This window comes from Hetaerina americana, unplaced genomic scaffold (assembly GCF_022747635.1).
Source record: "Hetaerina americana unplaced genomic scaffold, ioHetAmer1.1.p SCAF_104, whole genome shotgun sequence".
Taxonomy (NCBI): Eukaryota; Metazoa; Arthropoda; class Insecta; order Odonata; family Calopterygidae; genus Hetaerina; species Hetaerina americana.
In genome coordinates this window covers 63,742-87,141 of record NW_027286115.1, presented here as the reverse complement: position 1 = coordinate 87,141, position 23,400 = coordinate 63,742, and the positions used below count along the sequence as shown (strand labels likewise).

General features: G+C 37.0%; 1 protein-coding gene across 1 annotated transcript in view; it reads right to left on the bottom strand.

Annotated features, from left to right (window-relative positions):
• AstA (allatostatin A) overlaps positions 1 to 19,972 on the bottom strand; it is a 285,076-nt gene extending 265,104 nt beyond the window's left edge. The window contains exon 1 of the mRNA XM_071599080.1: positions 19,563 to 19,972. The gene's annotated coding sequence lies outside the window, so the exon portion shown is untranslated. The remainder of the gene's footprint in view (positions 1 to 19,562) is intronic.
• Positions 19,973 to 23,400: the final 3,428 nt, after the last annotated feature.

The following is a 23,400-nucleotide window of genomic DNA, read 5'->3' as shown; positions in this document are numbered from 1 at the left end:
TCAATTTAGATAACTTCTTCGATATACGTTTTCTTATGTTCTAAGAGGATATTGAAGATATTTACGGACAACTTATTTACATTTATAGTGCATTTTGAAACGCAAACGCTCTCTCATCCTGGAGAATCCATTAATTTCCTTTTTGGAGATGGAAATAATGCGAGATATCCGTGCGGTGTACGTCTTCTTGTTCACATTTTTGGAACCTGCGCTCTGCGGTTGTCGGTTTTTATTTTCTTCTCGCCTTCTGATTCAGTCAATAGACCACCTGCAGCAAATGTAATATCACCCCTCCCCTTCGTACGCCCTCTGCCGGAAGCTGCCTCAGAAAGGGGAAGGCTAGGGGAATGGTGAGCACACCTACCCCGTGTAATCTCTAAGTTCTGCCAGTGAGCGATTAGACGTCAGTCGGTATTTACTTCTTTTGGCTCTATCTTAAGCTAATGCTGATGCTGAGGCCGCTTTATTGGTTTTCTTTTGGTTTTCAAACCAATTCAGGAAGCCCACCTTACCTAGTTCTATATCATGGCTATTTTGCACGGGAGAAGATGTAGTAAGCACCGCGATCACAGCGAGTACACTGAAGTATAATCAGAATTGATATAGCTTTTTGATTTGCAGAATTATATGATTTCTTTCCGCGCAATAAGAAACACTTCTATATTTTTAGCTTTATCATGTAAAAAGAAAAGTTAATTTTAGGAAATAAACTTAGGATCAGAACTATTTAAGTGCTCCTCGTAAAACAGCAAATGCTATCTCTTGGCTGGCAATAAGTCATATTAGGTCTCATTTTGGTACATATGAATGGGTAATCAAGTTGATTATGATTATTGAAAGTTACGAAAAAGGATATTATATAATTATTAATGCGGTAAATAATTGAAATCTCTTTCCAATTTTGTTTAAAATCTATTTGGAGGAATAGGTTTAAAATTTGCAATATTCATCTTTTTAGACATTTTTTAATAACTTTTATGTCGTTATTTTCGCTTGCACTGCTTTCAAGAAAAGATAATTTGAGTAAAGTAGCGGCAGAGAAAGGAAGTTCCTCGGCATTTTCAACTCTAAAAACTGCGATTTGGTTGTGCCATTAAAAGCAATCCCTCATGCCAAAGCATTCATTTCTTCATGCTAGATTGAGCCATTGGGAAATTTTCTGATAGCTCGAAAAACCGGTGGTATATTGCAAATACCTAGTATTATATAAAATCAAGTATTGCGGTTTTTCAAAAGCTTTTTTCCTCCTCATCTTCACATTCAGTTGCAGACATACACTAGATAACTTACTTACCTAACCTATTGTTAATGATCTTTAATATAATGAATTAATTCTTTACTGGAGGCTGAATTTTAAGATAGTTAAGGTGGAAATTTAACTTATTTTCGCATTCTGTAAATGTTGTTTAAATATGAAGTAAATCTAGTTCCTGGAAGTTATTGTGATTGTATCAATGACGCCCACACATGTTTCAGAGTGGCATTTGTGTGCGTCGAATAGGCAGGGAGACACAGTCTCAGCATAACTAGGGTGTCTTAACCTCTTGGTCAAGGATATTCAATTAAGAATTTTTCAGAATTCAAAACTTAAGAAAAGGAATTTTTAAATATAGGGATAATTTAGCTTCAATTAAACAGTGAATTTTATTTCGAAAACTAGTATAAACGTAATCGATTGCAACAAGAATAAATGGTGCAATATTTAGGATTATCATCTGTACTATAGTGAAAAACTTTCTCAGGCAGGAACAGCAGCATTATGTTGCTCGACTTTGTGCATACAGCAGCCACCTTTAAGCCGCTGAAAGTGACTATCTGCGGTGCCTTGTGCACTCATGCGCATGAAAAAGTTTCATTAAGTATGAACACACGAAGCCTTTAACCGTTGACGTTGGGATTTGAGGGCGCGAAAAGCTTTGGACTCTGTCCTGTGTTCTGTTCTCCTTTTCAAATCCTAAAGTAATCTTCCGTTGTGGGTTGACTAATCTCCGCTCTTTCCAACTTCCGCTCTGCGCAGACTCTGCCCGATCTACCGAACCTCTTGCGTCCCTCCCACCTTCGAAGCAAAAGGTGAATGCGAAGTTTTTTTAATCCTGCTTCCCACTAAAGAAATGCTCGTACGGGGTTGCATAAATCTTCTTGCACTTGACGGCTCTAAATTTTACATCTCATTTGTAATTTTACGGGAAATTCTTTAGGTAAAATATTTCGTATTCGTAGACATAACAGAATGAGCATGAAATGCACGAAAAATTAATTTGTTTGACTTTTCTCTGCATATTGCAATTAAAAGATTTAAAATTATTCTAATAAATTTGACCGTAAAATAACTCACTCGTTATTTCGCACTCGAAGTAAAAATTTCAAATATTCCCGCTCACTGAGAGCATAATTTTCTTGATATGCGCATGTAAGAGGAAATTTGTTTTACCTATTATTTATTTGCCTATTATCTACTTTTTTTTATTCGATTTTAATTAAGGAAATTCCTCTTAACGATTTTTATCGGTATAACATACCATATTTTCTATTTCTGGAAGGTTTTTAATTGTATATTTGAGTAGCATAGTTTTGTATTTACGTTTGTATTCCTAATGAAACTCGGTGAAACTCTTAAAATAACATAATTTATTTAATAAAAGTAATTAATGCATTAAAATACTGTGTCTTTTGGAAGGACGTGTACAACCCAACTACTATCAACGTGGGTCGTGGTAATCCTAGGTTAGAGCGTTGGACTACTGACTGGAGGGCTCGGGTTCGATTCCCGGGCAACCCTCTTCTCCCTGGGCACCCTCAGCTATACCTAAGCTATGTGATTTTTCAGGTATCATATCTTCCTTGGAAACCATAACCGTGATCAATTTCCTTAACGGTAAAATTATTACATGTAATGATTCACCAACCTGTGTATTTCTACCAATATATTTTCGATCTTACAAGGTGGAGATAGTTGAAAATATTAAAAACAAAAATAAACAAATTTACTACGGCGAAAATAAATGCTGTAATAATTGAAAAAAAATACCTAAAATGATAAAATACTTGACTTTTTTGGCATCAAATCGATATTTCTAAAAAGAACCATGAATTATCGCGAGTTAAAATTCACTTTGTAAGTCAGCGAAGTAATTGTGGAACTTGTTATCAGAGAAAAATGTCCTCACATTAGGATTTTTTAAATTTTACTTTCATCGATAGTATTCTGAAGAAATATAAAACGTCTACTTTTACCGTTAACTGTGAGTTTAAGAATAATTAGCATGAAATTAAGCGCTAATTTAAAAAATAGGCATTTATTATAATATTATAAAAATTTAATAAGTCGGTGGGACAACTATCGTGCATATCACAAAGCAACCATCGAATCTTAAAAAATAGGGAAAGCAGAAATTTTGAGGCTGTATAAATATTACAAGGCATGTTGTTCGATGCAGTTTCATTACGGTGGCTTGTTTTCTTAGGCGCCAGGTTTAATCTCATTTATATTGAAGCCCTAAGGGTTGTGAAATCCATATCTCCGTGTACAAGGGCTAGAACATGGCTCTGTGTGCCACCTGTGGCTAGTCGCGAGGTTTGAATAGTGGATTTCAGAGGTGCAGGCCCTTATGGAATTGCACCTGGAACCTTCCGAGCCATAAGAAAACGGTCTACTACTTCTTAAATGCAAGAACGACGCTAGGGCATGTGTGTGTCACATCCTGCTGCGATAGCTTCTATCTTCACACCTTTAGACACGAAGAGGTTTGCAGGAAAAATCGTTAAATTTTATAATCATGGTTTTTTCATTGATTTATGTTGCAACGATTGGGAATGAAGATGATGGAAAATGGTTTGATTCTGGTAAAAATAATGAATCATATCCTTTCACTGATTTCAAAGCAACCTTGAGACTCGTTTCGAGATTTTGTAATAAGTTCAAAAAAAATGGGCAACTCAATTAACTGGATGCTACCGATTTCCTTCGGAGAGTACGTCGCTCTTAAATGCTTCTGTGGCCGGGAGAAAGTAAGAGCCATTTAGCAAGATAGCTGATATTTATTGAACCTCTTTAGAGTTGGAGATCTCCAGTTTTTAATTGGAAGTGCCTGCTAATTGATGGCTTGCCTTGATCGGAATGGAATCAAATTTAATCAGCAGGCTGTAAAAGTGCGATTTATAAAAATTGGCGATGAAATGGAATTTAAATCGTAACTTTGAACATGAAAGGCAGTTGAACGTATCAGATTTAAGAAGAGTGTACAGACACCGTCGCACAAAGGAAAGCGCCCAGTCAGTTTTATAATTAATCGCATGCCTCACGATAACTTCTCTGGCGCCTTATCTAAGTAGTTTTATTGCCTCAGAGGGGTCGGAAAGTTAAATACTCTTAATTTATTACTTTTTAATAAAATTCTCATTTTTTAATTTGCCAATTCCACCACATTTTCCTAATCTGAACTTTAGGTCAGAGGCTTTAATTAGGAAAAATCAAGCAACAGAATGTATGGAATCGTGTCTGCAGAGGGATGGTGTTTCGTTGTAAACACAGCGGTGTATGTGTGCGTGCGGTGTATATGAATTTATGTACGTATCTGCGTATGGTCGTGTACTAATATACTTATAAGGTGCACGTTGCCCTAAGGCCTCTCATTTTATGTTAAGTTTTCTTTTTTTTTTTTGAGGACGGCCGCCCTCTGGTCTCGAAACATCCACCGCCCGACATTCCCATTTCTATTTTTTTACTGACTCTGTTTTAAGAACTAATTTAAGTGGCCTTAAGGGTAAGTACTCCGTATTTTTATTGTATATATATATATATTATATTTGTATATATATACATAATAATAATAATAATAATAATAATTTTATTTCCCCAATTGACAAGTACATAGTATGGTACAAAATATCATACAATTATGTAATCGTATAGGGTACGTCAAGAAGTACAGTAACTGGATTACTAGCCAGAGAAAAGAAAATAAAATTACACCTACACATATAGTTAAGGATTTACACAATATAAAATTAGAATTACCCAGAATTGAAGTAGTCGTTCACACTGTAAAAACATTTTTCATTTAAGTACATATATAACTTATTTTTAAAAATAGAGAGTGATTTCTCATTTTTTAAACTAATGGGAAGCCTGTTGAATATTTGGATGCACAGAGAACGAGGTCCCTTGGACATCATTGTCATGCTAGCAGTCACTACACACAGATGATTTCTTGTCCTAGTCCCATAGGCGTGTGTGCCATTATTTGATGGGAATAGATGCATGTTCTTTTTTACAAAAATTATCGAATTATAAATAAAAACACTAGGGACAGTTAAGATGCCAAGGCTTTGAAAGAGAGGTCTGCAGTGGGCTCTATAGGGTTTATTGCACATGGACCTAAGCAATTTCTTTTGAATAATAAATATTTTATTTAACTTAGTTGATGACCCACTTCCCCAGATTATGATACCGTATGACACAAGAGAATAAAAAAGACCATAGTAGAGCGTTTTCAAAACATCCATACTAACAGTATGTTTCAGAATTGAAAGAAGATAGTACACAGAATTTAATTTTTTACTTAGATTTATGATGTGCAGGTCCCATTTCAGGTATTTATCAAAATATATTCCCAAAAATTTGTACTCATCAATAATTTTACAGTTATTTGACATAGGCTGAGACGTACTTTTATCAGAATGACAGGTTTTTGCAGAGAAAATCATGGCCTGAGTTTTCGTTTCATTAAGAATAAGGTTATTCCCATAGCACCACATGCCCATGTCCTGAATAATGGCTTTACCTAGAGTCATCAAATCTTCAAAGGATTTCTGATTCAACACAGAGCTCACATCATCTGCAAATAAGACACAGTTACCGAGAGGATTTACACGTAATTTTTTGGGTAGGTCATTTATATAAATGAGAAATAAAGTTGGACCCAACACTGACCCTTGAGGAACACCTTTTTCAACACCTAATGGTGAAGAGAGGAAGGTATTCCCATTCTTCTGGACAGCTACCCTTTGTTGCCGATTTTTGAGGTATGTTCCCAACCATTGCTGTGCTTTGCCTCTAATACCTATTTGGTCACATTTAAACAAGAGTTTATCATGCTCAACCATATCAAATGCTCTGGACAAGTCAAAGAATACACCCATTACTTTCTGCTTGGAGTTAATTTGTTGTATGATCGTGTCAACTGCATTGAAAATTGCCTGCTCTGTTGACTTCCCTTTTCTGAAACCAAATTGTTTTGGGGATAGTAGGTTATTGCCTTCAAGGAATTCTGTCAGCCTTTTATTTAACACATACTCAAATATTTTACCTAGCTGCGGGATAATAGATATGGGCCGATAATTTCCCACATCATTTTTTTTTCCTTTGTTTTTATAAACTGGTATTACCTTGGATACTTTTAGTGCGTCAGGATATGTGCCTTCTCTCAGACTCTGGTTTACAAGTAAGAGTAAGGGACTTAAAATTTCATCTATACAATTATGAATTATTTTTCCTGATATACCATTTATATCAGTTGAGGCTTTCTTTCCTACCTTGGTAATGTGTAAGCAAAGCTCTGAAATGCTACATGGTTTAAGAAAAATAGACTTGTAAGATGTAGTAAAGGAGATATTGATATCATGAGGAGGTTCTTGTACATTAACCATTGGTAGCTTTAAAAAGGAACTATTGAATTCGTTTGCCAGTTTTATTGGATCCACTGGTTTATTTTTATCATTCCTAAATTGATCTGGTAACTCCACAACATTAGATCTAGAATTTTGTTTAATAATATGCCATGCCATTTTAGTGTTATTGGTTGCATTTAAGATTAGTTTATCATTATATTCTTTCTTTGACTTCTTTATCATAATACGGTACAGCTTTTTTAAGTTAGAATATTCATGGTTCAGTGTGTTATCTGCAGAGGACATATTATATTGCGATTTTATCCTTAATACCCTGGACAAATGTCTAATTTCTGGTGTGATCCAGTTTTTTTGAATGGGTTTAGGGTGCTTAAATGGTATAAGGGGAAAGGCTGATTCAAAGTGAAACAAAAACGTTCTGTAGAACAGGTCAAAGTTAATGTTCAGGGAGTTATTTTCATTCAACAACTTCCAATTCTCTTGACTCAAGAGAAGTTGAAAGTGGCTGACATTAGAGTCACTAAAGACCCTCTTTAATATGGTAGGAGCAACAGCAGATTTGCTAATTTCAGACACATTGAAAACTGACATAATTGCCCTGTGATCGGACAGAGCTGGGTTAAAAACAACAGTTTTAACTTGGGATTCTGGGTAGTCTGAGAAGATGTTATCCAACAGGGTTTTAGAACTAGCTGTAACTCTTGTAGGATTTTTCACCAAGGGTTTTAAGTTGTAGGAGGCTAGTCGAGATAGCAGTTCTCTTTGATTATTACCATCAGTAAGGAGGTTACAATTGAAGTCTCCAGTGAGAATTATTTTAGGCCTCTTAGAATAAGTTGTCATATTATAGAGTAAATTGTCCAATTTATCAACGAATTCCCTAAAGGATCCTACAGGAGATCGATACAGTGCAAATATTATATGAGTTTGCTCATTGACAGTGAGTTTTACCACTGAACATTCAAATATCTGTTCAGTGTTCAAGGACTGCAGATTTATCTTCGGTTTTTCATGCACAATAGTGTTTTTTACATAGACCACCACTCCACCATGGCGTTTCACTTTTCGACAATAACAGTCCCCTATCACATATCCTGGAATTGTGACATCCAGTACACTCATCCAATGCTCACAAAGGCAGATTACGTCCGGTTTGTCCATTAAAGTTAAGGCTTCAAGTTCATCTAACTTATTATAAAGACACTGTATGTTGAGAACTAGGATCCTGATCTTACTCTCCCCACTGAAATGAGATTTATTGTCTTTGCCACTTCTTATCAATTCAGTTCCACTGCAGTCCGGCGCTTGAATAAAAAACGCCTCAGGGTCAGGTCACATGGCCACTTATCGCTGTACAGCACTTCATCTCGAGTATGAAAAGGCACTCCAATTTTAAAGCTTGCATTTACACCCTTTGACTCAAGCTTACTCACCGTTATAGGGATATGAGGAAAATTCTTTCTCAGGAAGCAGTCTACAGTATTTTCCGTAGTCCCACCTGCCAGTTTGCCAAGATGTAACCACGCTCTTTTTACACCAACAAGATCCGTTGACGACGTATTTTTTCCCACTACCAGTTCGCGATAGCGCTTGCCAGGTTTTTCGTGGTACTCAATCTTGTGGTGGGCACGATGTGTAGCCGTCATTTTGTTGGATTGAGAGATGGAGATACTGTTGTCTACCTTTTCACTATCCACCATCGATAACTTAACTGATTTTTTTTACCATTTTTTGTTATCGTTACCCAGTCATCAGTTTGTTTGTCGCCAAACACCCCACTGCCCTCAGGGCTCGTGATTACGTCTAAACGTTCGTCACCGAGAGATGCATCTCTCGAGACAATGCTGGATTCTGCACAATTTTCACTCGTGGGTTTGCAAGATGAATCATAATCGATTCGAACCATTGATATTGCCTTGGAATCAACCTTGGGCATGCAACTTTCAGTCGAAATACTATTCACTGTATGGCCTTCAAGCGTCAGTTTGGTGTGAGTGGGCCCACGATCATTTCTTACTGGTTTCACTGCACGTACATCACACTTGAGAGAATTAATTTCACTTTTTTGGGATTCTATCAGTTGTACACAGTCCGTAAGTTTAGATTTCAGATCTAAAACTAAACTGAGTAGGTCTTCTTGCTGAGCCTGAATTTTTTTCAGGTAGTCACATGTCGAGATCGACTGTATCGAGCATAATTTGCATCGATAGAGAATATTTGCACTGTTTGCAATCGTGTTGACTATTGTTTTGGATACACCAACACAGCTAGCATGATAAAAAGTATTGCATCCGAGATCACACTTTAGAAAAACTTGATTAACGGCTATTATTTCCGAGCAGTACGCACAATCATTACCGGCATCCGCCATCTTTAGAAGTTTTTTTTTTTTTTCATATAATATGTATATGAGGTATATTGGACGAGTTGTGTACATTGGAGCCAATAAAAAAAGCATGGTTTTTTTTTATTTCAGTTTGAACGCTTTCTTGGAAGTGATCGTAATTTGGTTTAAAAACTTACGAATTTGAATTATGCATAAATTTTAAATGACGTAATAGACCCACTTGTTCCACTTTCGATGGGTTATAATCATTGAATCCAATTCAAAACTATGGCAATTCATGTTTAGGAGTGCATCTTTTGTAAGAAAAGACGGAATTTAGGTTCTGAGATTTTAATTTTACAACAGAATCGGTTCAATCTTATTGCCTGCGACCCATTACGGTCAATTTATATATTCACGAGAAATTTCCATTGGTTTATTTATTTAACTGTTTTATTTATTTAACTACAGATTTGACAAAGGATTTTTTTAATGCGCCAAATCCTTTCAGGGATTTACATAAATGAAGTTCTCATCAGATGTGTTTTTAGAAGCCAATTGCGTGAAATATACTCAATGTGCGCCTTAACTTTTAATCTAATTTCGTAACACGAGAATTTGTTTTGCTGTTGAGTGTTTATTTGGAAACATACATTAAAACCCTCGTGATTTAAACCCTCTTGCTATGATAAAGATTTTTCAGATATTGAATGGTTGCTCATGTTTATTTATTTTTAAGCGGACATTTCGGTAACGGTCACGTCAACTCAACGTTTTTTTGGACAACTATTTGATTCAAGTTTTTCATTTCTGATTTTTATCTTTCACATGTATTGGAGATTGGAGCTGTGTTTGGGAGGACGTAAAATTCCGACATTTAAGTTTCTTCGCAGACTGACATCATTTGGGAGGAATCTGCATGGGAGAGAAATACTGAGAGAATTCGGTAAAAGCGTGTTAAAATTAAATACATGAAGTTTATACGCTAATTTTTCATTTATTCCTTAGCTTACCTTGATTACATTTTGGGACATTTTCAACTAAAAAGGTTTATTTTATTTAAAAAATAGCGTGAAATGTTAATAAAAACACCATAAGTTAAAAGAGAGCACCATTATTTGCATGTTCGGTTCATGCGTATAATATATGCGCATTTGCAGGTTCATGTGCATAATATTAAAGAATTTTATCTGTGGAAACATGGAATTTGATAATTAGAATTATTCTTAAATATTGATAGCTACTGGAGATCATTGGCGGCTATGTGATGTTGCAGTGGTTCAAGAGGTCTCACCAACTGACCAGAACTTTCGGACCGTAGATTCCGGATGGATTTCCTCCCGTAGGCGGCTTTGAATCCGGCGGACAGGATGGAGGATCAAGAGGTAAAACTATCTTTCCCCATTTAAAAATGTTAAGCTGAAAACTTAACAACTTTATTTATCTTCTATTAGTATTAATTTGCGTCCTGAAACGGAATTCCAAAATATCGACGTAAACCTCTCACCACTTAAAGTCGGCCATGCCAGTTATTTTCGAGCCTAAGTTCTCAGGGATAAATCAATCAAACCCTGAGAGATAAATATTTGCTTCAAACCCTCGCAACTTCATCCCATTAATAGCACCAATATACGAAGTATCTCCACATATATAGCTTTAAATCAAGCTTTGGAAATTTCCTAAATTATTGTCTTGTTCATTAATCACTGAATTCAATGCGAACACCTCATAAGATGATTTTCAGGATCTCACGACTTAGTTCCCACGGTCGATTTTCCCCAAGGTGTTCGTCCCGAGTGCGATGGTAGGTGTGGAACTACGTCTTTCAGGGCATGTAAGAGCGATAGGAGGCATAATGACAGAAGGTCAAACCGGAAATTTACATGCCTCATTTCGAAATTCCAATTAATGCGAGGGGTCGCAGGATCGATTGGTGCACTCATTGAGTCCATACTTAGACGTTTGTTGGATAAAGCCGATAGACTCGGCGCAAATATTATTCGGAACAAGAGAATCTAGCGTATATGTTTTTTCCGCACCATTAATTAAAATGGAAATAAAATATTTACAAGCGAATAATGGTCTTCAAAGGTGACTTGGTTGGGTGCTTATTGTCAGAATAATAAATACAAAACAGTTTCCAGGGTGCAGAAATTTGTCATAAGAACCGTCTATAAAATATATTTGGAAGACCCGGGCAGGGGAAAGCAGCGAGAATCAGGCTGTCGGTTTTCTCAGTATTTGCAGCATTTTACGTGGGAATATCGCTATAATTACAATTGAAAAGAACAGTAGTTAAAAGGAATACACGTTGCGTTGCTATATTTCATATGAAACTACAAAGTGTATTCTTTTGAATTATGGATCGCGTCCCCAAATTGAATGTGGAAACTACATAATGTTAAAGGACAGTAGGCTAATCTCCTATAACTTTTGCTTTTGAGTGCTTTTGAAATCTTAGATCTATTAAGATGAGAGGGCTTATTCGCCATCAAAGGCGAATGTCACGGATTCCAATTAGTTTACGAAGCTCTGCTCGTCAACGCATCTAATATACATAAGAATTATCTAATTAAAAATAAATACATCCGTCAACTGAAATACATTAGACTTTCGTCGCGTAGTCAGAAATTCCTCTATATTTTCTAAATGCTACGGTGAGTTATTTCGCGAAGTAGCTGATTTACAAAGTGTTTATGCTCTTTCCGAGGGATCGGTTGTAAAACCGATGCTGCAGCCCCAGGGGCAACCGCGAGCTCTGCTTCAAGCTTGAAGATTCCCTTCATTATATGTGACGAGGGAAGAAAGGACAGCGGGTGGCACGCGAACCAGCAATCTCGTGTAAAGGAGATCCTTCGCCTATGCGACATTGATTGAGCACTGGTTGCAATCTTGAGACTGGAGCCGACTCACCCGGAGACTCCGTAACTTCCACCCGACCCAAGAGTGTCGGTTACTTCGTTCGGGGGCATCAAAACGATTAAGCATAAGCGCCGGCTAGGGTCAAAGGATCAGTTGGCGCGCGATCTTATTGCGATACACCTGTTCTGACGCAAGCAGACGGGGCGGAATTCATTATTACCGTTTAACCCCGTCCGGTTCCCTGGCACGATTTCTCCTCAATAACACTGCGACTTAGTTCTCAAATCAATAACGAACTGTATAAAGTAATCGTGAGATCTAAGGCGATGGGTATCTTATAAATTTTCATTGGAAAAAACCGAGGGCATTTTATACAATGACGATTATTTTGCCACTTTTAGATTGTACACTCTCTTCGTTTAAAATATTTTAAGAAATCAATATTTTTTATCAAGAATGCATTGAGATATTGTTATATGACTTTGAAGCACTTAATTCAGAAACAAGGCAATTGATTTTCTCTCAAAAATGCGGCTGCAACATTCACAAGAAATGGCAGACGAATGAAACCAAATAACCCCGCCCACATCAGTTCATAATATATAATCTACATATTACACTATTTTATGCCAGTGTGCTCCTATTTCTAATTTCTATTCAATGGGAATAGGAAATGAAATTTCGATCTCATTAACTTTTCCCACCAAACTCTTTTGCTTACGAATGAAGGTAGTAATTCTGCATGGACAAAATTTCCACTTTAATGCGCGGAAGTGTGGAAGAAGTGGAAGAAAAAACTCAGTGTAAGAGTTATATCGTGTTAAAAATTGGCAATATTTTTTGATTGCTCAAGATTAGCTATCAGATCAGGTAGGGTATGTTAAAAGTGTATATTTTTTATCGTCTCATGATTAAATTCAATCGCTTGGATGGATCTTTTTGTTTCCTGAAATCGTGTATTGTTGAATTAACGAATATATCAAAGAGTGAGTGGAAACATCGCAATAATTTAAACCACACTTTATATCATCTTCATAATAGAAAATTAGTCAGAAGAGCATGACGTTAGTTGGCTCAGAAGTTTGGAAGCCAAGGAATTTGTTTATCGAATATTTTTGGATTTGGGCGCCAAAGCTCGAGACATGGGCATGGCAAAAAATTCTGATTAAAAGTGAAGGGAGTCAGATTTATTTTAAGCACGGAATATATGGTAGGAATGTTATCATTGGTAAATTCTCGTAATTGATGTGCATTCTGAGAAAGTTTCAGAAAAAAATCAGAGGGGTTTAAAAACTATTAGTGCACGGGTAGAAGTTTCCCAAGCAAAAGGAAAAGAGAGGAAATAATTATAATTTTTCAAAGGAATTCATTTATCGATCCAATTTATACGTGCATAATGGCGAAATCACACGTATATTAATTAAAGCTATGACGAAGTGAATTTTATCAGAGACATAAAATAATGTCCACTAATTTCCGAAAAGTGCCAAAAACTGGTCCTTCTAGTATTTTAATCACGCAATTTATTGGAAATACTTTAAACAAGATGTATTTAAAATTCAATTTCGAGAATGGCAGTGCACTTAGGCTCGTAGGATATACGGAAAAACTATTTTGGACTCCCTGGGGATTATTTAGAGGTGCTGTTGCATGCGCGAGGGCTGCATATCATAGGGAAAGGAAGTTCTTCATTTGCCAAAGGGCTTCTTTCTTTATCTTTCGCGCTAAGCATTCTCTCGTGTGAGTCCGTGAGCCCGATAGCACGCCTTTCCCCGTCCCACACAGTGACGCCAGGAATCCCGGAAATGTCCAGCGTCGGGCGGCCGCATGCGACCCTAGGGACCGACTGCCTGACTAGGGGCTCTGTCTAATCACTTGGGCTATTCATATCCTACCCAGAGCAACCATTTAGCACCGAAAGGAGAGCATTCACTTTAAGACCTACTATATTTGAGGCCGCCATAAGTGTGTGTGTCTTAATATATATAAATATATATATGTGTGTGTGTATATATATGTATGTATATATATATATATATATATATATATATATATGTATACTTGTGTAAGTACTACTTCACTTTTTTGAAATAATGATTATTTTCCCAAAAGTTGGTCATGTAGGAAAACTCGATTACAATGGAAATTGTGATAAAAGTAATGTTTATGTACATATCCCACGTTAATATGGGACCGTTTTTAAACTAAGCAGCCTAATAAAATCGAGATAAATTTAATGATTGCTAATTAATGTTCTAATTAAAGTTTTGGAATCCTAATTCTATATCAGGCATTACTTTACAATAAGTAGATATGTATTTTATCTCAATTTTTACAATTTACTCTCGACCACACTAAGTAATTAATCTAATGGGACAGAAGACCTTGAAAGCATCTGAAGCTTAAGATGTTATCGTTCATAATCTTGATTAGTTTTCTGAGTTAAATATATAGATATTGTTAAAAAAATTTAAAAAAATATATCAACAAGTATATAAATATAACCTGAATGATTCTTCACGAATGGAATGTCCAGCGAAATAGAAAATACCCAAGCAATAAATTTCTGAAAAAGCGATCGCAGCATCTCGGCATCTCAATGCTACTTGTTAGATTGTCGGTTTTAAGGCTTCGGAGCAAATTGAATGCTCAGAGGTCACGTATGCATAGGCGCAAGTCTGAAGAAAACATGTTCCTATTCTCATCTCTGCTCATCTAAATTAATGCCATGTGATTAATTTTCCCTGATCGAGCTACAGTAAAATCTGGACAATTTTTGACACAGCAATGGACAACGAAATTTGCTGAATAATAAAAGTTGTAAATAATATATTGGACAGAATTACAAATAGTTCAAAAATAGTCTAAAATTAGTAAATCTAGGACGAGAGCAAGGCAGGAAATAGTGAGGATTGAAAATCGACCGGAAAATACAAATCACATCAATGATTGTTCAATGCGAGGATAATAATTAATAAGTCCACATTACATTGTAAATTAAGACAACTATAGTAACAAGAGGAGGAAAGTGTGCTGTGCCATTGTACGCATTTAGTAAATTATTTTAACAGCAGTAAACAATAGTTTAAATAGTAATTTTTTACTACAATGTCAAGAAAATACCAAAATACCTTCAAGTGAAATTTACTTATTCGCCAAAATTCCGTCAAAGGGCAGAAGCAAACTTGAAAGGTGTCCGTATTTTTTCAATCGCAAATGCCTCAATTGGTCAACCAATTTTGAAGTTTCTATTCTTGCTATTTGGAGAAAAAAGACTTTGTGCCTCCATCTTAGATTTAGACGAAAATAATCTGTATTATTACCATCTGGTGGTTAAATTTGAAAGAGATAAGTTTGGGGCATGCAACTGATTCAAGAAAATCTATGGCTCCAAGAAAATTAAAAACAATATTTTGAGGAGAAATAAATGAGGTATTCAAAAACATTGTTTAATAGTTATGATGAGAATGATCTTCCCTTCCTGTACTCTTGCCCAAACTAATTTTTCCACTGAATTCATCCTCCCATTAGTGATTGGGGATTTAGGTACGCCCGATGCCACGACTGTTTCATGATGCCTTGTGTAATTTAAACAGCTAGGATTAACCGAAAGGCTTGAGCTCCAACACATCCGACGAAATACCCTCAGGCTGCTTTCACTGCAATACTATGTAGATTTATAAAAATGGCGAAAAATTTTGAACAGACACTAATTGCTGCATTTATACTCTTGAGATTCATATTTAGACATTTTAAAAAGTATGAATGAAATTGCGGATGAATAATCAATAAATTTCATTGAGACATTTTTGTAGCCTCAGAACAATTAGTCTTAATCAATACCAATATAATTTTCTAAAATGGCTTAACATGTACATTTAGTAGAATTTTTTATGCCATGACCTTGGTACATGTCTTCAGCAAGCCTCTCAATCTACATCTTATACCGGAAATATGCTGGAGCAGTGACCATCCACAAAGTTCACATATTGATACTTTTAATAATTCAATACAGGACACCAAGGATTACCAATTATGAATTTCTGTATTTTCAATGACGGAAAATTTGTTGCCTAAACTTTGCCCACAAATAAAAACTTCGATTAACCGAAATTGGCTACCACCATTGTCATTTCACCATTAGTAAGCTCGCAATAACCTTACTTGACCAATTAGTCTTAAAAATTATTTATGATCCTCCACTTTGGCATCATTTGAAAGCATTAACTCCGGACGTAGCTGGGAACTTCTTTCCCTACCATTCATAAAGTGTTTTTTTCATCTCGCCCTTCCTTTTAGATACTCGTTAATGATGCCGCAGGGGTAATTATGATTAACGCGGGCATTAGTCCAAAGGCCTCGGGTTAATGACGCTCTGGACCCTGACTCATTGCCGGAATAGCATTTGTGATGCGGGCTTTCCCGGGAAGCATATACGGGAAGGTTGAAGAGCCGCAGTGATTTGTGGAAGCAAAGTGAAAACATGGCGACGCACCAGTCGCCCCCGTGACTGTTTTATCACGGGGTGGAGAGTGATGTTTGACGCCCGCGGCGATCACAGGGCGCGCGGAAATCCGATGCCTTGCACGCTCTTCTGTTCAAGGGGGGACACCGTTCCTAAGCAGCATCCCCATCCCGTATGACGGCGCCTGGGTTATCACAGCATCTCGTCATGCATTGTACCTGAATTCCAAAACCTCTCCCTATAATAATTCTTTATCAATAGGGAATCATATATCCCCTTAAAAATCATTAAAGTTGATTGAACTTTCAAATAGGAACTTAAGTAGGATGAGTAGGTTAGAAAATAAGGGTATGAGGATTATACTTATGAGTGCACACAATTCACGTGGCAGGGGGAATTAGGATGATCGGAATGAAAGAAGGGAGGAGGAAGTTTGCAAAGGAGATAGCGCATAGCAATAATTACTTTTAGTCACGATAATTTCGTGAGCATTAATCGAGAATTGCACCAAGGGAACGTTTATTGCTCCATTCACGATTCATTGATTCCAAGAATAGGTACCAAACATTCGCATGCCCTCAATGTCGGTTCAAAATAACAAGAAATGATAGATATCTTTCCAATCTTTATGCGTTTAATTTTCCGGCCTTACGTTTCTGCCGATTAAGCGCTTGCATCAAAGTGGCACAACACGCAATGCATGTTTTGCCCAAGAGAAGGTTCCGTCTAATGAGACGGTACCAAAAAGTTATTTTATGAAATCTTCATGTTATTATTGAAATTTTTACCCCTAAATGATATTTGGAAAACTCGATTTCCTTTGCTGTTGAAACTATAACGAATTTTGTCACTGTTCATGGATAGCACATCTCGGGAGAGACCACAGCGCCATTATATGAGTGTCCCTTGTGGAGCTCAATGTCGCAATGCTTATGATGTACTTTGATGTAAAGAAATTTGAGAAATAAATATTGTGTTGGTTTTATGTCGGAGTGATAAAATATTTGGTACTGGACAATTCAGAATGTTGGACAGAACTAACACTCTGTAACGATTAAAATAAATAGTTATCGATTTAAAGTCTGCACTGAACTCTAATGATTTCATTAACCTCGGCAATTAAATTCCCACCATGCCACCGTGAAACATACCTACATCTTATTTTTTGTTTTTTGTATACTATAATATCTAAGAAAATAAAAAATAATAACAATACAAAACCAAGATAATTTCATTCATTGTTAATCCCGAGCGTGTACAGGATGGTTTAGTATAGAAAAACTGCGTGACATAAAGTTAAACTTAATTCATAAAGTTATCACTTACAAGACTTCTGAATTTCTACTCTAGTATTTTCTCAAATCATTTAGAAAAATACAATTCGTTGGTCAAATATTTTCTGGAAACTTCAACGCCTAAATCGCTAGTTATGGATCTAAATGTACCTTGACCGGATATATGACATCAATATGCTCAAGATGAAGACTGCTGGATTTTAATGGAATAATTTTGATGAAAAGAACACTGGTTGGTATTTGGATTTTTATAAGCGATACAAATATATACTTTCATGATGTCACGAATAGCGGATAAGGAATTAATAAACGAGTAAAGAAAAATGCGACTTCGCAGCTATCACGTTCATCGATGTTTGCCTTGTTAGTATTGTTTTGATATGCAGTCAATGTGTATATATATATATATATATATATATATATATATATATATATATATATATATATATATATATACTAGTATATATATATCTATGATCGAATACCACTTTTGTAGATACCTGTATTCGGAAGGACGATTGGCACTACTGCATATTACAATATGCTTATAACAAATTATGGAAAAAATCACTTTGAACTTCAGATATATTAAAAACTTCGGGGAAAATTTTAATTAATTTATTGCACAAATACCTTTTCGAGTTCTGAAGCCATAAAAAACGATTCCTAACACTTCAGTCTTTCTTTACCGACTGAAGCTCCAATATCAAGTCTTTGCTTTGTTCAATTATTACGTCATCAGTAATGAAATGCGCATTTTACAAACTGCGGATGTTTCCCCTTCTATTTGAGCTATGTTCCCTCGTTTAGTTTTTATGATCTAGTAAACGTTTTGCGACGCTGACTGGAATGAAGAAAGTCTATTTGAAATTTTAGGCTCGATTTGCTACCAATTTTCTAATCATGCGCAGCCAACATATCAGAAAATTAATGGCAAAGACTAAATTAATACGATAATATTGCACGGACTACAACTCTTTCTATTTTGATGTTACATACACGCACAATTTTAAAAGTTTCAGCTTCTCTTCATTATATCCCATCCTTTCATTATGCAAGAAATAATCGATAATTAACCATCATATATTTAGGAGGGGATTTAGTACTAGTGACCATTGACAACGAGGTAAAGCAATGAATGATGTAGCTCACGTGACACTATTTTTTTCTTCACAGTATCGCACGGAAAAGTTCTCTAGAAATGTTGATAATAATAACTTTTGGAATAAAAATTAACTTTAGTTTTTTACCTATATAGTTAATGATTCAATGAAATATTAGGCTGGTTTAATTTTAATTTTAAAGAACCATATTTAATATTCCCCAAAAGAGAATGCATAAACGATTTCTCCTTAATGAAAACGCTTCAGTAGTGATTCTAACGAAATTTAGATTATAATTGAAATCTTAAAAAAACATATGTATTACCAGTCAACGAATAAATTTTTCTTGCTATCATTTATATAATGAGAAATACACCTATCATATCATAATATACTTTGAAGTTGTCTCCGAAACATATGACCCATATGCTAATCCTTTAGCTGACAACGGCAATATATAAAGCGAAATTTCCATGACTTTTTTAGGAAAAAAACCGCGCCATGTCTGCCGGGAAATACAACAAATACGGCTGTAAAACGACGTCGGCATAGCTACCAGATTTAAGTGAAATACATACAACGCAGCCACATCACAAATGCAGGGATGTCCATCGAAGCAATTACCGAAAGAGAAAGAAGTGAAACAGCAATCCTCTAATATGACATTCCCGGGGATTACTATCTTAAAATCACAGGAATACCGGCTCATTCTCCTTTTTTCACACATGTAGTAAGTATCGATAGCAAAATTTACAAGGCAGGAACCATGCCGCAAGTCGATGAATTTCTTCTATTTCAGTCCGTGCGCGAGTTGCCGGACAGGCGGTAGACGTTCGGCAAATTTATCGCAGAACGAAAGCCGCGAATGTCAATGAACTCACCGACTTGCGTCTTCGGTGGCGTGGTCAGCGAAGTGCCGGGGCGATCACGTCGAGGAGCGGCGGCCGGGGCGATACGGTCCACCAATGTTTGCAGCGACGACGCCTTCGGGAGCGGGTCGGGGGGCTCTCTGGGAGCCCGGCGGGATACGAGAAGGGTTCTGCCGGGGGGGTAGCCTCGCACGGAATCCTCCCCTTCCGATTGTATTCGAGCCGCCTCTTATAATTGAAATTCCTCTCTCTCCCCTTTTTCCGTCTCCCCCTATCGCTCAGCTCTTATCTCAGGGAAAAAAACCTCTCTCGTGTCCGCTTCGCCTTTATCTGTCCGTGTCCGCTGCCTCGAAGCAATCGCTCTCGTCCTATCTTGCGGCACCGTCCCGTTTGGAGATCTCGCGACACTCTGGGTAACTCGCGTCGCTTCGAGAGCTAAGCCACGGGGGCGACGCGGGGCCGCTTTTATACGGGGACCCCCCGCCGCGCCGGCCGCGAGGGCAGATGCCCGTGTCGTCATCACACGGCGCGGCCAATGGGCTCTTCTTGCGCGCGGGGTGCGGGCGCAGGGAGGGGGGGGGGGAGGTGTTTGGGTGCGGAGGGGGAGCGCGGCGGTGGGGGTTGGAAGCCGAGGGATGGGGGGGGGGCGGTGAGGAGTTGGAAGTCGGAATGATGGGAAGAGGGTTGGGAGGGAGGGCGGAGGGATGCCGGCGGGGGTGGATTGCGTGTGTGTGTGTGTGCGATCACCGAAGATGAGGGAGGAATAAGGGACGGACGCCGTGGGGGTGTGGAGCGGGGGCGAGTGGATGAAGGGCGCGAGAGGGGGAGAGAGAGGGAGGGGATGGAGTTCTTTTCGGGGATCTCCGTCTCGTTTCCAGTAATATCTCGTGGTTTCGTTGCCAACGATGCATCGTGGGTGAGAGGAAATATTTGTTGTTCTAGAAATAAGTACATATTATTGCTGGAAAAAAAACAGTATTCGATAATATTGAGATTATCGGTATTGTAAGGATGTATTTTTCGCAATGATGTTGAAAATGTGTTATCAGCCCCATCGTACTACTGTAGGTGAGATTATGTTATTAAAATTAGAGAGGTTATGTGTATAGCAGATAGATTTAAGATGTCATTTTTCCAACAATACGAGATCAGAAAAACGTCCGATCACTGTAGGAAGGAAAGATTTTTTGGCCCAAGGGTAATCTGCTATGTAATCACCCCCTGCCCACACACCCTATTTGGTGGATTTCAGTGTACTATGAAAAGAAAAAAAATAATTAAAAAACCAATGAAAGTAAAGGCGGGAAAAATTGTAATTGGGTGTAAACATCAGTACCAGTTGACAATGTTGAATAAAATAAAACTTTATAATGTCAAATAGAATATTAATTTTAATGCGGACTCGGTTTCATCGCCGTGCAGCTTTATCATTGATGTCTAATTCCATTGTAATGTTCCGGAAAGAATCAAATCAGTCCCATATCCAGACCGGAGTCCAGATGACGCCACAGTGTAGCGACACTAGTGGACAGCAAATTTTTTTTATTGTGGTTACGCAAAGTTTTTTTAGTTTTCCCCATACACCATAAAGTTACGCCTAAAACAACTAATTATACCAGTTAACACCTTGCTTATTCAGAGGAATAGTGTCAAAACAAAACCTTGCAATTCAAGATATAATTATTTTGTCTGGAATAACAGTTTTATTTTGACGTTATTCATCATTAAACAATTCCACAAATTTACGCCTCAAAAAATTAATTGATTTTTGAGATATAATGTTAATTATTGCATGTAATTGAATCACTTTGATGCCTTTGAGACAGAAAAATGACCTTGCAGCCATGGCATAAATTGATACTACGATTAGGTTAGTGTACCATAATGATTGAGCAATTTCACCGGCGCAGTTACAAATTAAAATTTGTTCGTCAGCTTTTTTGGCATCCCTTTTATTTGTCGAAGTGGAGACTGGCTGTGTGAGAGATGGAATGAAAAAGGAAGAATAAATTTGTTATAATTGTAGGTAATTATTGAAGAAGAAAGAAAACGGTAGCTCTTCAAACGGTATCTCATATATGCGATAATAGCAATGGGAGTGAACAGCTGGGAAGTAATATATTTCAATGCAAAAGTTCGAGAATTAAGAAATACATTAATTAAATTTGATTTATTATTCTATGAATACGAATGAATGTTGGCCAAAATCTTAAACATTCGGTCAGCGATGACATATCCCGATGTGGTTTTGAATCCGCGCGATGCCCTTCTATCACATCCACCTAAAATCCAAACCGTGCGATAATCTGAACACCAAAAATTCGATAAAACTGCTGATGGCACGAGAAAATATAATTTCACCCTATAATCTCCTGAATGTATGGATTCAATGGGCCTAGAGGCTTAGCACGATGTAAGCTGTTACAGTAAGCTCAATGGTGAAAATCTACCGTAAGTTTAAGTACCGTCATGGTGACTTCCGGGTGTTTTAGTACTTGTTAAGTATGCTGTATAATTTTTACAACAAACAAATACTTTCGCCAACACTACAACAATTACTACAACAAATATGGAAAATTGTACAAAATATTTATTACAGATTCCATTACGACTTAGGAAAATACGATTATATGGGAGTCAAATGACAATCGGCCATGAAACTTAGAGAGACGCTCTAAATATATACGGAAATGTGTTTAAGAAGCCCGGTTTCATCAAGAAAATGGTAGGGAAAGGCTATTTTAAAAATATTGAGGTGAAATATTATTTCCAAGTTGCCAGAACTAATCTCGAATGCGTATCGAACACGAAGATTCTCGGCAAAGAAAGATATAATTTCTCAACTGAAAAATAAAAGTTGCTCTTTTCGTGAAAAATATGGAGGAGAGATCTTAAAGCGTTGCACAAATAGTGTTGAAAATTTTGCGTATGGAGACACCGGCAGAACAGCAGTACTGATCAAATGTACGACATTGATAACTTGACTAATGGAGATCGTTTGAGTTTTATTCTGCCATAGAGGGTAAAACTTTAACTCGGCATCATTTTGCTAGGTGAGATCACATTTAGAAATTAAAAAAAATAGCGCAGTCGGAGAGACTAATTTACGTTTCCCCCAAGAAAAATTAGTGATCTATTTTCACTTCCTTATTCTTAATAAACGACACGCACAAAAGATCACGTCACCCAAAAATTACCTTTTTAAAAAGTAGCTAATTAGAAAACAAATTTGAAATTTTAACAACTTCACACCCCCTGCCACACACCTTTCTGGTGGCTTCAAAATTATTCAGACCAATAATGAAAAAGGGAAAAATGCCGGAGAGATGAGAAAAGAATGGTTGAAGGGGTTTGGGCGTAACTTAGGAATATACCGATCGCTCCTTCTGCAGCGGCAATAAAAGAATGTCCGAGTTCCGGCGGCCAATCGATGCTTAAGGAATTCCGATATCCATTCTATCCCTTCTTGCTTTTCAAGAAATCTTTTAGACATATTAATGCCGAATTTAGAAATTGCATGGAAAAGAACAGTGTTACCACTAAGACCGAAATACTCAGGCATAAACTAATACTTCACGCGTCCAAAATATAAGTCCACCATATATTAACGTGCAAATGCCCGAAATCTTCCAATCCTTAACCAACACCCAGTGCTATGATGCAGTAATTTAGTATCCTAATCAAATGGCCACCCTTACGAGTCTATTTGTTAAGAAATACTGAAGGCAGTATAGGAGGCATGCCGAACGGCGGCCTGAAACTTTAGACATTAGAGTATAGCGCGATGATTCCTGTAGAATGCGTCAAATGTGCTCATTATTACGTAGCTCAGTTCTGGTAACCGCGTTAA